A 12,261-nucleotide genomic window follows, 5' to 3' on the forward strand; every position below is an offset into this window, starting at 1 on the left:
GTATGGCAGGGCTTGTGTTCAAGTGACCCTTATTTTACTGAACAATGGCCGTCCAGGCCCAGGGCCGCGGCTGGCAGCTCGGCTGGGCCTAGGGCCCGCCGGCCCGCAGCAGGCGCCGCCCAGGCCCTCCCGCCTCCCTCGCCCGGAGACTTTCTGGAGGTGAGTCCCGGGAGATGGGTTTGGAGGGACGGCACCTTCCCGCAGCTTTTCTGACAGTTTATCGATATAATCGCTCTGCTGTATTCGTAATTGTCGGCCTCTTACTGTGCTGAATTTATGAGCTGAACTCACCGCAGCCATGTGTGCCCGGGAAAGTACAGTGTGAACGGCTGGGTGCTGCCCGCGGTTTCAGGCCGCCTCGGGGCCTCGGCGTGTGTCCCCGGGGGTACGGCCGGGACCACGGCACGGTGTGGCGGTGGCGGCGAGGCCCGGACGTCGAGAGCGGAGGCTGCGGCCCGGCGTGGAGTTAGGTCCCTCAGGGCTCCTTCCCAGCGGGTGTCCGGGTGACACCGTGTTACTCGCTCTGCGTACAGTTGTGATTTCTCCTGCAGCTTTAAGGGTGGAGACGTGGGTCGGAGCTTCATAGCTGTTTCATTGCGAAGTGATTTAAAAACGTCGCTTTGTTTTCGAGCCCTTCCCCTCCCCCCTCAGCATCCTGGGCAGATGAGTTCTGACAGTGCCTCTCCCCCAAGGGCCAAGGAGTGTTTTTACATTTCCTCTCCTTTATTTTATTTTTTTTATCAACTTGTTACTAAAGGGCTTATAGTGACAGAAGATAAAATAAAATGCAATACAATAAGTACAATAGATGTAATAAAATAAGTTAAAATAAATTAAAATTAAAACCAATAAAATCCAATCCAATCTAATCTGATCAAGTATATAATCTATATAAGTATGTAATTTATAAAGAAATAAAATTTCAGTTATTTGGGCTGTTCAAAATATCTAGTTTAATAAGATTCCTCATCTGACATGTTTCATAATATATAATATTTTAATAGTCTGGTATAAGTATATAATTTATAAATAAATAAATTTAAAATTATGGGGGGCTGTCCAAAAATACTTGGCTCAGTATTCAGCTTTTTAAAAACGTAAAGGTCTTGTAACTTAATCACTGTGCATTAAGATGTATAAAAACAGGATGTATGAGTACTTGTTATAATAAAAGAAAATAAGAATCTTAGAAAGCAAAGATTCATTTTTATCTTTATAATAGTTGTTATACTAGAGAGATGACAAATGAAAATATAAACAGCCATTTTCATATTGTGGATTCTGATGCTGTAGATGTCCCAAGTTCACTGCAACAGAAAACACAAATTACTGGAGTTTCATATCACATTAGCTGAATTGGAAAAACAACTATTTAGAGAGAGACGCATTTGATGGGCGCTGGCTAAACACTACCCACCAGACGACCTCTCGCCCTTCCTGCCTTCATTGGTTAAAAGTGTAATAAAGAGAAGTGCAGCGGGAATGTCTGGAAGTATAAAGTCTCTTGGAATCATTAAAAACTAAAAAGGGGGACAGGATTAAGAAGTACAAATTAGTAGTTACAAAATAGTCATGGGGATGTAAAGTGCAGCACAGTTAATTATGTTGTAATAACTACGTGTGTTGCCAGATGGGTACTGGATTTGTCAGGGTGATCACTTCATGAGTTATAGGAATGCCTGATCCCTATGTTGAACACCTGAAACTAATATAGATCACCTGTAATTGAAAAATACAAAAATTATTTTAAAAATAAATAAAAGAACTATAAAAGAAAAAAAGTCACATTGATAAGCAGAAATTTTTAGTGAGGTTTAATTTTTTTATTTTTTTAAATATATCTTTATTGATTTCAGAGAGAGGAAAGGAGAGGGAGAGAGACAGATAGAAACATCAATGATGAGAGAGTCAGTCATTGATCGAGCCCGCAACCCGGGCATGTGCCCTGACCGGGAATCGAACCCCGATTGCCTGGATCCCAGGTCGATGCTCAACCACTGAGCCACGCCCGGCCGGGCTAGTGAGGTTTAATTTTAATCTTTAGGCCTAAAACAATAGGATGCATTAAAGAGACTGCTATTGTATGGGTTCCCATTGCCAGTTTTCGCAGGAGCCAATTTCTCTTTTTTTCCTTAGGAAATCCTTTTATCCATATTTATTTTCAAAGAAGACTTTTTTATACTTGCATGGGTTATACTCAGACACTCACACATGGGTGCACGTGCACACACAGACGCATTCCTGTGTTATTCAGAGCACCCCTGAAAAGCAAACACATCCTGTTTATAAAGGGAAAATGCCCTATTAAGGGCTTCGAGGCAGCGTGGGATGGTATAAAGCACTTCAAGATCAGAATCAGAAAGCCCAGGTTGTTGACCCGAATCTGCCCTTTTATAAACTTTAATGTAAAACGTTATTAGCAGCAACGCTCGGAAGAGTTGTGTGGCGAGTCCTGGGCATGCATTTGTCTCGAAGGTGTTTCCTGGCGTTGAAATTCCATTGAGGAGCCTCACAGCCAAGTGATGGTCGGCTCTAGAGGTGCAGGTGGGAGGGAGAAAATCCTACTCTAATTACACAGCCTGGAAAAGCTTTCACATAGTAGGGACGAGACGCGAAGCTCGCCTCCGTTAGCTGAATAAAAAGCCAGGCTCCGAGACACTGCTTCTTCCTTCGTGTCCTCACTCATATTAATTGTTGAAACACTGAGTACAAAGTTGCGATACACCGTAACTCAGTTTCTCTACTAAAGGAATCGATGACACCTTTAGTAATAGAATCATAAACAGTCACAGTGGAAAAATAGTTACTTTTTTTCAGATCTTGGCATTGGATTAGTCCACTTGGTTCTGTAACAATATTCTGTAATGATATTTAGTGAAAGTGGACCATGAAACATCATTAGATGTAGTTTGGCTTATATTTCCCCAAAATCTCAGTTTGAATTAGTCGTGTTATACTTGCCTCCTATCATTTCCAAAAATCACAAGTTAATAATCATAATTACTTAATTCTTTTTGGACAAGCTGTTAAAAATAGAGGCTTTAGAAAAAAATCAAGTTTTTTAGATTGATTCGTTCGGGGAACTTTTCCTCTGGATTTGGGCCATGATTGGATCGGAGTAACTGATCATCTTCGCAGTGTACTTGAATTTTAACCACTAAGTGGCATGACTTGTTTTTGGTCAGAACTGGGAACCATAAAGCTGGAAATTGTATATAATAATAGAAACGCCAATTAAGCTGGGAGTTGCAGAGGCAGCTTTGGATCTTAGCTCAAACCTAAAAACAGCAACTAGAGGCATTTAGATTCTTCCTGAATCTGTTTTCCACGAAGATCAGCGGGCTGCCGGAGCTCAGCCTGCCGAGAGGTGTGAGGTGTGCGCATTTGGGGACACGCATATGCTGTTCGGCAAGCAGACAACAGGGCCGGCTAACAAGGAGCGGTCGCGGGAGGAATTCATCACGTTTTAATAGGTTTGTCATATTGACGTGAAGGACTCTGTTAGGCATAATTTGCTGCGGAGGTGAGTCTGCGCCAGCTTTGCAGCTTAATACTTGATGAATCAAAGTCCTGTTGGCATCTGCTCTCACCACCCCGCGGGTTCAGTTTTGGAGAGAACTTTTTAATGCTCGACCCAGAGGAAAGTTAATTTCCTAGCTGTGTAATGCAAACTTCAGTCAGTTAACCTCACTTCTGCGCTGGTTTTCCGATTTGTCAGATGGGGATTTCTGTGTGGATAAAAATCCAGCCGTTTCATGCAGAAAAAAAGTGATGAGAGAGCGAGAGAGAGACCTGAGCACTCTGTAAGGTTTTGTTATCGTTATTGAAAATGACCCATGTTTGTCTTAATTTAGGATAACCTAACATACAGATTTCTATATGGGAAATAGTTCAGGTTATATAAGTATTTTTTTTTTTTTTTTTTACTCCTTTAAACCATCTGCCTTTATTTCTTGCTCTGTTAACTTCAGCCAGTGTTCCAGCTCCTCTGTATTTTCGGTCAGGATCCCCCCCCCCCCCATGCTCACCTGCTCCCGTTTCTTGACTTTCTGATTATGCCTCAGTCCATCCAGAAGCACCTTTGTGAGAAAGAACTATCTGAGCTCTTTACAGTCTGAAAATGTATTTGTTCAGCACCCACACTCGTCTGGTTCAGATGTTACTGTTCAAGTGCTGGCGTCCAAGCTTCCCCTTCGAATTCTGGGAGAACCGCACCTAGCGGCTGACAAGTGCTTGGCCGCCAGTCTAGTTCTGTTTATCGGATACCTTTCTTCCTTTCTCATGAGCTTTTTAAGGACTGCTTCTCTCTCTCTCCTTGAAATTTCCTGAGAATTTTTCTAGATCTCTGTTATTTTTCAAGTCATTCCTGTTGGCCCTTACGTGCATATTTATCTGCTCAGATGTTTTAAAACAGCCTGTGGCAATGGGCAGTGTGACAATCTTTCTAACCTAGTAGCTCCGATTAATCCAGCTCAGTCAAGTGACAAAGATGGGAATGCTTTTTCTTGTTTTCAATATGCCTAGACTTAAACACGGGCTTTGATGTATACAAAAGCCCAGGCCTAATAACCTGTCTGAAGAATCTTGGAATTTTATTCTGGTGGAGTCTTATTGTGAAAACGTATCCCATGTCCCCTAGTTCCTTTAGGTCATTTAAAAATACTGACTATGGACTTAAGCACTGAGTGAGTGTTGAGGATCTCGGACGAGAGATATTCTCTGCCTTTTAAAACCTCATGATTGGCCGGCGTGGCTCAGTGGTTGAGTGTCGACCTATGATCCAGGAGACAGAGGTTCGATTCGTGCCCGGGTTGCGGGCTCGGTCCCCAGTAGCGGGTGTGCAGGAGGCTGCCGATCAATGAGTCTCTCTCACCATTGATGTTTCTATCTCTCCCTCTCCCTTCCTCTCTCTGAAATCAATAAAGACATATATTTTTTAAATTAAAAAAAATAAAGCCTTATGATTTTGTGGAAAAGCTTAATTCTTCCTCGGTCTATTTCTCAGGTGTTGGACACAGGTTCTGCTAATATAATGCAAATGATCATTTTAAAATTTAAACTTTCTTAATGAAGCCAGTTCTTAGACGTTTCAAGCCACTGAGTATTCTTTCTTTCCTATGAGAAAAGTTATCCGCGGACTGACTTCTAGCCGGAACCTTAGGGAAAGTCAGTGCCACCTCTTTGCATTTATCACTGCCAGTCTGCTCTGCATCTTTTTTCAGTATTCGCCAGGCATTGTTAACGGTGATTGTCATGTAATTAAATCACTGCTCATCACGAGAGTCTGTGTTTATGCTGAGATAAGCATCAGAAGCGGGTGGTAGGACCCCCAGATCAATAACGATGCTCCCAGTGGGATTACCGAGAGGCTGGGGTTGAGCAGGGCACCAGAATTAATTAGGAATGATTTCTCTCTTTCTTTCTACTTTCAATATACTTTTAATTGTTTTTCCATTTTCAATGGGCTCTACCTACCTCTTTTTTTTTTTTTTTTTTTTTTTTTAATTCCTCACCGATGCTCCCTTCTGTCCAGAGATTTGTAGAAACTGAGCTCTGAATCTCTTCCATTTTTTCAGTCACATCCCCAAGCTGCAACTTAGTTTAGTCCTAGTGATCTGAGTTGCTTTTGGAAGGAACTTTGGAATTTAGAGCTGGCCATCCAATTTCACAACGTTGTTTGAGCATTAAAACCCAAGCTTCCAACTGGAGGCAGGTTTCTTGTCGTAGTTTGCATGCTCTTGATGAAATTCAACATCCAGTTTTGAGAATTATCAGTGCATTCTAAAATGAAACAAAACCCCCATGAAATGTGATTTTTTAAAAAATAAAACTTCTTGGTCTTCAGTGCACTGTGTGTGACATCCTGCCGGTGAGTGACATGTGAAAGAAATAGGAACAGGGCTCAGTTTCCCTACTGCAGACGTTGTATCCTAAGTAAGAGGCGCGTCCCCGAGCAGATGGGGGTGTCCTTGCAAGGAGAGCACCTATAGTTCTAACTTCAAGGATTATGAAAATCCCTGGCTGCAGAAATGGAGATAAGACATCAGTGAGGCAGCAGTTGTAGGAGAATGGGGGGGGGGGGGGCAGGTCTCCTCAAAGAGTAAAAAGTGATGGGATATTGTGACCTAAAATGACCCCGTGGTGAGATTCCATTATCAGGTGCGCGTGGCCCCAGCTGGGCTTTGACAGAGCACTAGAGTGGAAGGATGGGGCTTGGATGCCTCTTACCTCCACTAGTCTCTGGTAATTAAATCACAGATTCATTCTTTCAATCAACGCGCGCTTACTGAGTGCCTACCGTTAGAGCTTTATGGCATTTAAGGGGGCTGTAACACCCCTCGTTTCCCCCAGAGTTCAGAAACAACTAAGAGATAGGTGCAGGTGTCAACAAATGGAAATGAAAATCCATCTTCATTACGGCAGTCGGACAGTGAGCACTAGGCTTCCGCTTAACACTGAACCCCAGAAATTAAACAGTCCTCCCCAGCCGGACACAGAGAGTATTGGATACCAGGGGCCCCCTCAACACCCACGCAGGGCCCCAGCCTGCTCCTGTAGGACCTGAGCCAGAAAGGAGCAAAGCCAGATGCCCCCTCTCTGAGGACAGGAGGACTCCACAGGGAAAGAGAGCGAGTGGGTCTCCATGGGCTCTTCCCTGGAAGGTGTATTGATGGAGGCACTGGGGGGAGGGCAGGGGTGTGACTCGAACATAGCTACCTACAGGGCAGTCTCTCGAGTAGTGCCCCAGGGCAAGGGACCTGTCCTCTTAGTAGCAACTCTATGGACTAGGAGAGGGAAGAGAGATTCCTGCCGGGCGGGACCTGGACATGGTTTCTCCATGCCTTCGGGGAACTTAGAGCAAGGCACAGGCAATAACATCGCAGGTAACCAGCGGCCTGTCCTGGCAAGGGGAGCATGTTGGAATACCTGGGAAGCAGCTGGGCTCAGCCTAGCTTTTCAGGCCCATATGACAATATTTTCTCAGAAATGTTGCCAGTTCCACGCAAATCGCAGCCGCCTTCCATCCTAAATACACACACTTGCCTTGGTCTGCGGCCGCCTTCTCTCCCCTCACTCTCTCCCAGTGGCAGCCTTTCATTTCTCGTTACTTTTCCCACATTTCACCTCTTGAAGAAACATTGTTGACCCCCACGATCCTGCAGAGCCTTTCCTGCTTTTAGCTGTATGGACCAGCTTGTGCCTTTCTGATTCTGAAAGGAACAGAACGCGCTCGCTCGACCTCATTTCTCCTTGGCTTGTGGAATCATCATCTTGAAATGGCTCCTAACATCTGCAGAAGCTGTTATGGTGGACACGCAGTAGGAATCTTAAGTGAAATAGAAAGCCAGTGCAATGTAGGTCTGCCTTTTAAACAGGAGAATTGAAAATAATATCCAACACTTTCCGATCTTACCTGCCGCTGACATTTCTTATTAAATTCTAGCTATGAAACCCCAAGTCCAGGGCAAAGCAGTGGAGAGGAGATGGTCCCTGGGCTCCTCCCCTTTTAGGACTGGCAGGCCCTTACCTCCCCCCCCCCCCCCGCATGTGCTCAGATGTCCCCACATCCAGAGAAGGGGTGCAGAACATCGGGCCAGAGCAACCTCTCTCAGCCCTTCAGCGGCCCCCTCTCTCCACGCAGAGCTGCAAGTGCCATTTACCATTTGAAAGAATTTAAATCTAGAAGGTGGCAGATCTGCTGTAAAATTCGGGAACTCAGGTTTTCTGCCACGTTCCACAGGATACAGAATTTCATCATTTGCTCTCCGCAGTCCTCGTGTCATCCCCTTGTGGGCTCAATTTTCCCTGCACTTTGGATTTTTCATAAAACAAAAGATTTTTCCTTTCCAAGTAGAGGCTCCTGGTGACCTGCATGCTGTTTATTGCCTCCCTGGCTGAATTAGACCTCCACGCTGTGCAGCGGGATTTCTAAAGGACATGGGCCTCAAACCTGCCAACCTATCAACTTAGTGGGGAAAACAAAGAAAAGTGAGCGTCCCTCTCACACGCTGCGGATTTTTTATTGGCACCGAGCTCTCAGCACATTGTCAGCTAAGAAACCTGCTCTTGCTGAGTTGCAATCACCTGCCCCTCTCCCCTCCCCACCTTAGACCTTTCCAATTCTTGCTTTTGTCCCTTGAGAGGGAACTGCTTCTTCTCATTCTGTGCACGATTTTTCTCTCTGAGGACCGTGATACGATGTCGAAAGCAAGCCACTCTAGCCCACGAGTCCCTGCCCGTGGTTTGAGAGGTGACTTTCTGTAATGAGGTCTTGGTGCCACTAGGGCCCAAAGAAAATTATGAAACGGAGCAAGCCCTGGGCAACTTCCCAGCTCCCCATCCTACTCTCTCCACAGTCAGTCAGTGTTTTGCTGTTTGCTTGCTTGTTTGTTTGTAATGGTTTGTGGTTTTTAAATGTTGATGCATTGAAAAATACCCTCCCAAGCCCAGCTGGCGTGGCTCAGCGGTTGAACATCAACCTAGGATCCAGGAGGTTGCGGTTCGATTCCCGGTCAGGGCACAGGCCCGGGTTGCAGGCTCCTCGATCCCCAGCAGGGGGCGAGCAGGAGGCAGCCGATCACTCTCTCATCATTGATGTTTCTGTCTCTCTCTCTCACTCTCCCTTCCTCTCTCTGAAATCAATAAAAATATATTAAAAAAAGAAAGGAAGAAAAATACCCTCCCAAGTTCCTCCTTCTGCCTGTGGAGTGTCGCTGTCTATTCAGCAGGGGCAAGTGGCCCGGCCGGGACCGAGTCTTTCCTGGGTTTCATATGCAGGCATTGCAGAGAGCTGTTAGATTTTGACTTGGTATCCTGGACTGGAAGGAGCAACTGGCCGCTATTTTGTCTGCCACGTGGACTAAGTCAGCCTGCAGAACAAAATCCAACAGAAACAATTGTGAGATGTGAGCTCTTGGCTCTGCCTGGGACTCAAGCAGGAATCACCCCCAGACATCTGAGTTAACAGATTCAGTACTTTCCCATTTTCAATAATTTGCGTCACGTTGGAATTCTGTCACTATGACACGAATTTCGAGTACTGCGTATGATAAAGCACGAATGCTTTCTCCTGCCAATTGGCAGATCTTTGGTTACATATGACTGAGCATTAATTTATGTTTGCTGGATATTTCGATTTCTTCTCTAGTTGTTTTTTTCATGCTCTTCGCCCATACATGATAATTTTCTGTTTTGTGATAATGGTTTATGTACTTAGAGTATTTAATTTCTTTTCTGTCATATATGTAGCAAATTTCTCCCCCAAATTGTCATACATTCTTTAACTTTCATAGGTTTTCTTGGCAAACAAATGTTTTCACTATGTGTTCTGCCTTTGACATTATGCTCAACAAAGCCCTCCCTAATTTAAGATTTTTTTTTCCTCCAATTCAGCACACAAAATAAAATTTAAAAATCAATAGCATTTTCTTATCCTGGGAATAACAATTCCGAAAAAAACGCACACAACAAAAACAAAGTAACATACTTTTTGAAAAAACAGCAATAGCTATAAAGTGGCTAGGGTTTAACCTGACAAAGAATGACCAGACGTATATAGACACAATTCTTGAAGAATTAAAGGACATAAAAATATATTTGATTAAATCTATTTGGTGGAACAGTATAATAGTGAACTTAAGATGAGTTAAGATTCATTGAGGGGCTCACAAAATGGTAGGTATTTTCCAAAGGGCTTCATGTATTAGCATTGCAACTGCTCACTAACCCTAAGTAGTAATATTATCAAGAACAGTAGATGCCCAGTTGGTGTGGCTCAGCGGTTGAGCATCAACCTAGGATCCAGGAGGTTGCGGTTCGATTCCCGGTCAGGGCACCTGCCCGGGGTGCAGACTCCTCGATCCCCAGCAGGGGGCAAGCAGGAGGCAGCCGATCCATGCCTCTCATCATCGATGTTTCTCTCTTTCTCCCTCTCTCTGAAATCAATAAAGACATATTAAAAAATAATAATAATAACACTAGACTTGCTGGGACTAGAACGTATAGAGTAAGAGAAGTAGAATGGGAATGATGGGAAGAAAATCAAACTATAAGAGCGTGTTTTTCACAGACCCGTCGATGATAGTGAGCCGCAGGCTGGGGAGTGTTTGTATGTGGTGTTTGTTCCTGATGTCCAGAAGCACGGAAAAAAGTGAAGTAAAATAAAAGAAAAACATAAAACCTACATTACCTTCCACTACCTTTAATGTTTTATTTTTATATTTGGTGTAAATTGTGAGAAAGTATTGGCCCTATCAGGTTTCTCCCCTTCGCCCTAAAAAACTAGCTGGTTGCCTTGATATATTTTATGGCTAATTTTTTCTTTTTCAATATTTGAAAATGCCAAGTTTATTTTCTAATAATAGACGGATATGTTTCTGCTTTTTGTGGTCGTGTGCTTCTACTACGCCAGCGAAAAACTTTAATAAAATAGTTGAGCTTCCTAAGTCTGACTTCCCATTCAGTGGGTCACCAGATCTCGTTAATTCTCCTAGATGCTTGTGAAATGCTTTCGCTTCCATGGCCGCGCCCTCGCCCGTGAGTCACGGCGCCCTCTTTTCCCTGGAGCACTGCACCCGCCTCTATTTGCTCTCCTGTGTCCCTTCTCCATCTGTCCCAGACCAGCCTCCATGCCGCAGAAAACAATGAACTCCTTGGACCTTTCTCTTTTTTGTGCTGCTTCCCTGCTCAGGCCCAGGAACGTTTTCCCTGCCTGGGCCGCATGCGGCCCACTCACTCCTCTCTCCACCTCGCCCCGGGACTCTCGGGAGTCCCATCTCTCGTCCACACTGAACCCCTTTTGTTTCCTGACTGTGCCAAGATCTTCCCCCGCTGGGCATCCAAACCTGCTTTCCTTCCCCGGGGAACTCTCTTGCTCTCTCCACCCTTGAGCAGGTCGAACGTCGCTGACGTGATTGAAGTCTGACGTGGACGGCTTTGGGCTCACTTCACGGCCGGCCAGGGACCCCATCCGTGCGCCCATCAGGGTGGAGGCCTCTCATCCGGGCAGAGAACAGCTGTTCTCTACAACCCACAGCTTTCTCTTAAAACATATTCTAATGTGTGATTCAGCCTTTACGACACTCCTGTCATTAGGTTTTACTGTTTCTCTTCCACTAGACTGTAATTTCCTTGAAGGCCAGAACCAGGCCTGTTCTCTCCCTCCCACAAGCCAGGTGCACAGAGTAGGGCCTCAGAGTATTTACTTCACGAAGGACCGACACCTGCTTGGTCAGGTCATCGCCTGTCATCTTCATCCGGGCCAAAGATCTAGTCCAGCTTATTTTTCGACAGAATCTTTTCGAGGATTTTTTTCCCCCATGTTGTAATATCTCCTACTGGATTTCATTACATTTGTAAATTATTCGGGGGACGATTTACAATGTTCACAGTATTAATCTCTCAACATGTGAGCATGACAATAATATTAAACAGCTTTATTTATAGTAGTTCCACCCATTTCCTACAAGGATTATTCATCTTTTCCTTATTGTATTTTCAAAAGGAGACCCATTTTTAATATAGGAAGTTACTGGCAGTTTATATGTAGTTTTTAATTGGCAAGTGTATTTAAATCAATTAGGCTATCAAGTCATTTACAGACAGCTTTTTCTTTATCTCTTTCATCATCAGAGCTATTATTCCATTTTTGTATTTAACTCCATCAGTTATTATTAACATTATAAAGTAAGATAATACTAGAGAAATGGGGTAACCGTGTATTTCTAAACCCAAAGAGAATTCATTTGGTTGCCATTAAGAGTGATGCACCACTACCCTGGCATAGGTTTGTTTCAGTGTTAAAAAGAATTTTTTATCTTCTTTTACACAAAGTTTTTATCTAGAAATGATATTTAACTTTATCAAATGTATTTTCATTCTTAATATGATGAATTATAAGGAGAATGGGGAAAACAGTTGAGAGCTCAGATCTAAATACCTTTGAGAGCATTTTTCACCTGGGGTGCACTGCGGTCTTGGGGACCACACAAAACACCATTAAGTGTTGGCTCTTCGTGGCCTATAGGGCAACCCCCCTAGTTTATTGGATACTTTGCCATCCAGTGGCCTTTTTATTAGGATTTTACTCTGATTCGGCTGCAATTTAGGAAGAGGCTGTTCCTTGAAACATTGCTCCAATAATACGTTTGAAGAGAAAATAGTGTGACAAGTCCCCCATAAAAGAAATACTCAAGCTCATTAATATTAACTCTGGGATACATATGTGTCTTCCAGTTTGCTGAGACCTCGAGGCCGTTGCAA

Source organism: Miniopterus natalensis, chromosome 22 (genome assembly GCF_054644295.1).
Source record: "Miniopterus natalensis isolate mMinNat1 chromosome 22, mMinNat1.hap1, whole genome shotgun sequence".
In the NCBI taxonomy this organism is placed as follows: domain Eukaryota; kingdom Metazoa; phylum Chordata; class Mammalia; order Chiroptera; family Miniopteridae; genus Miniopterus; species Miniopterus natalensis.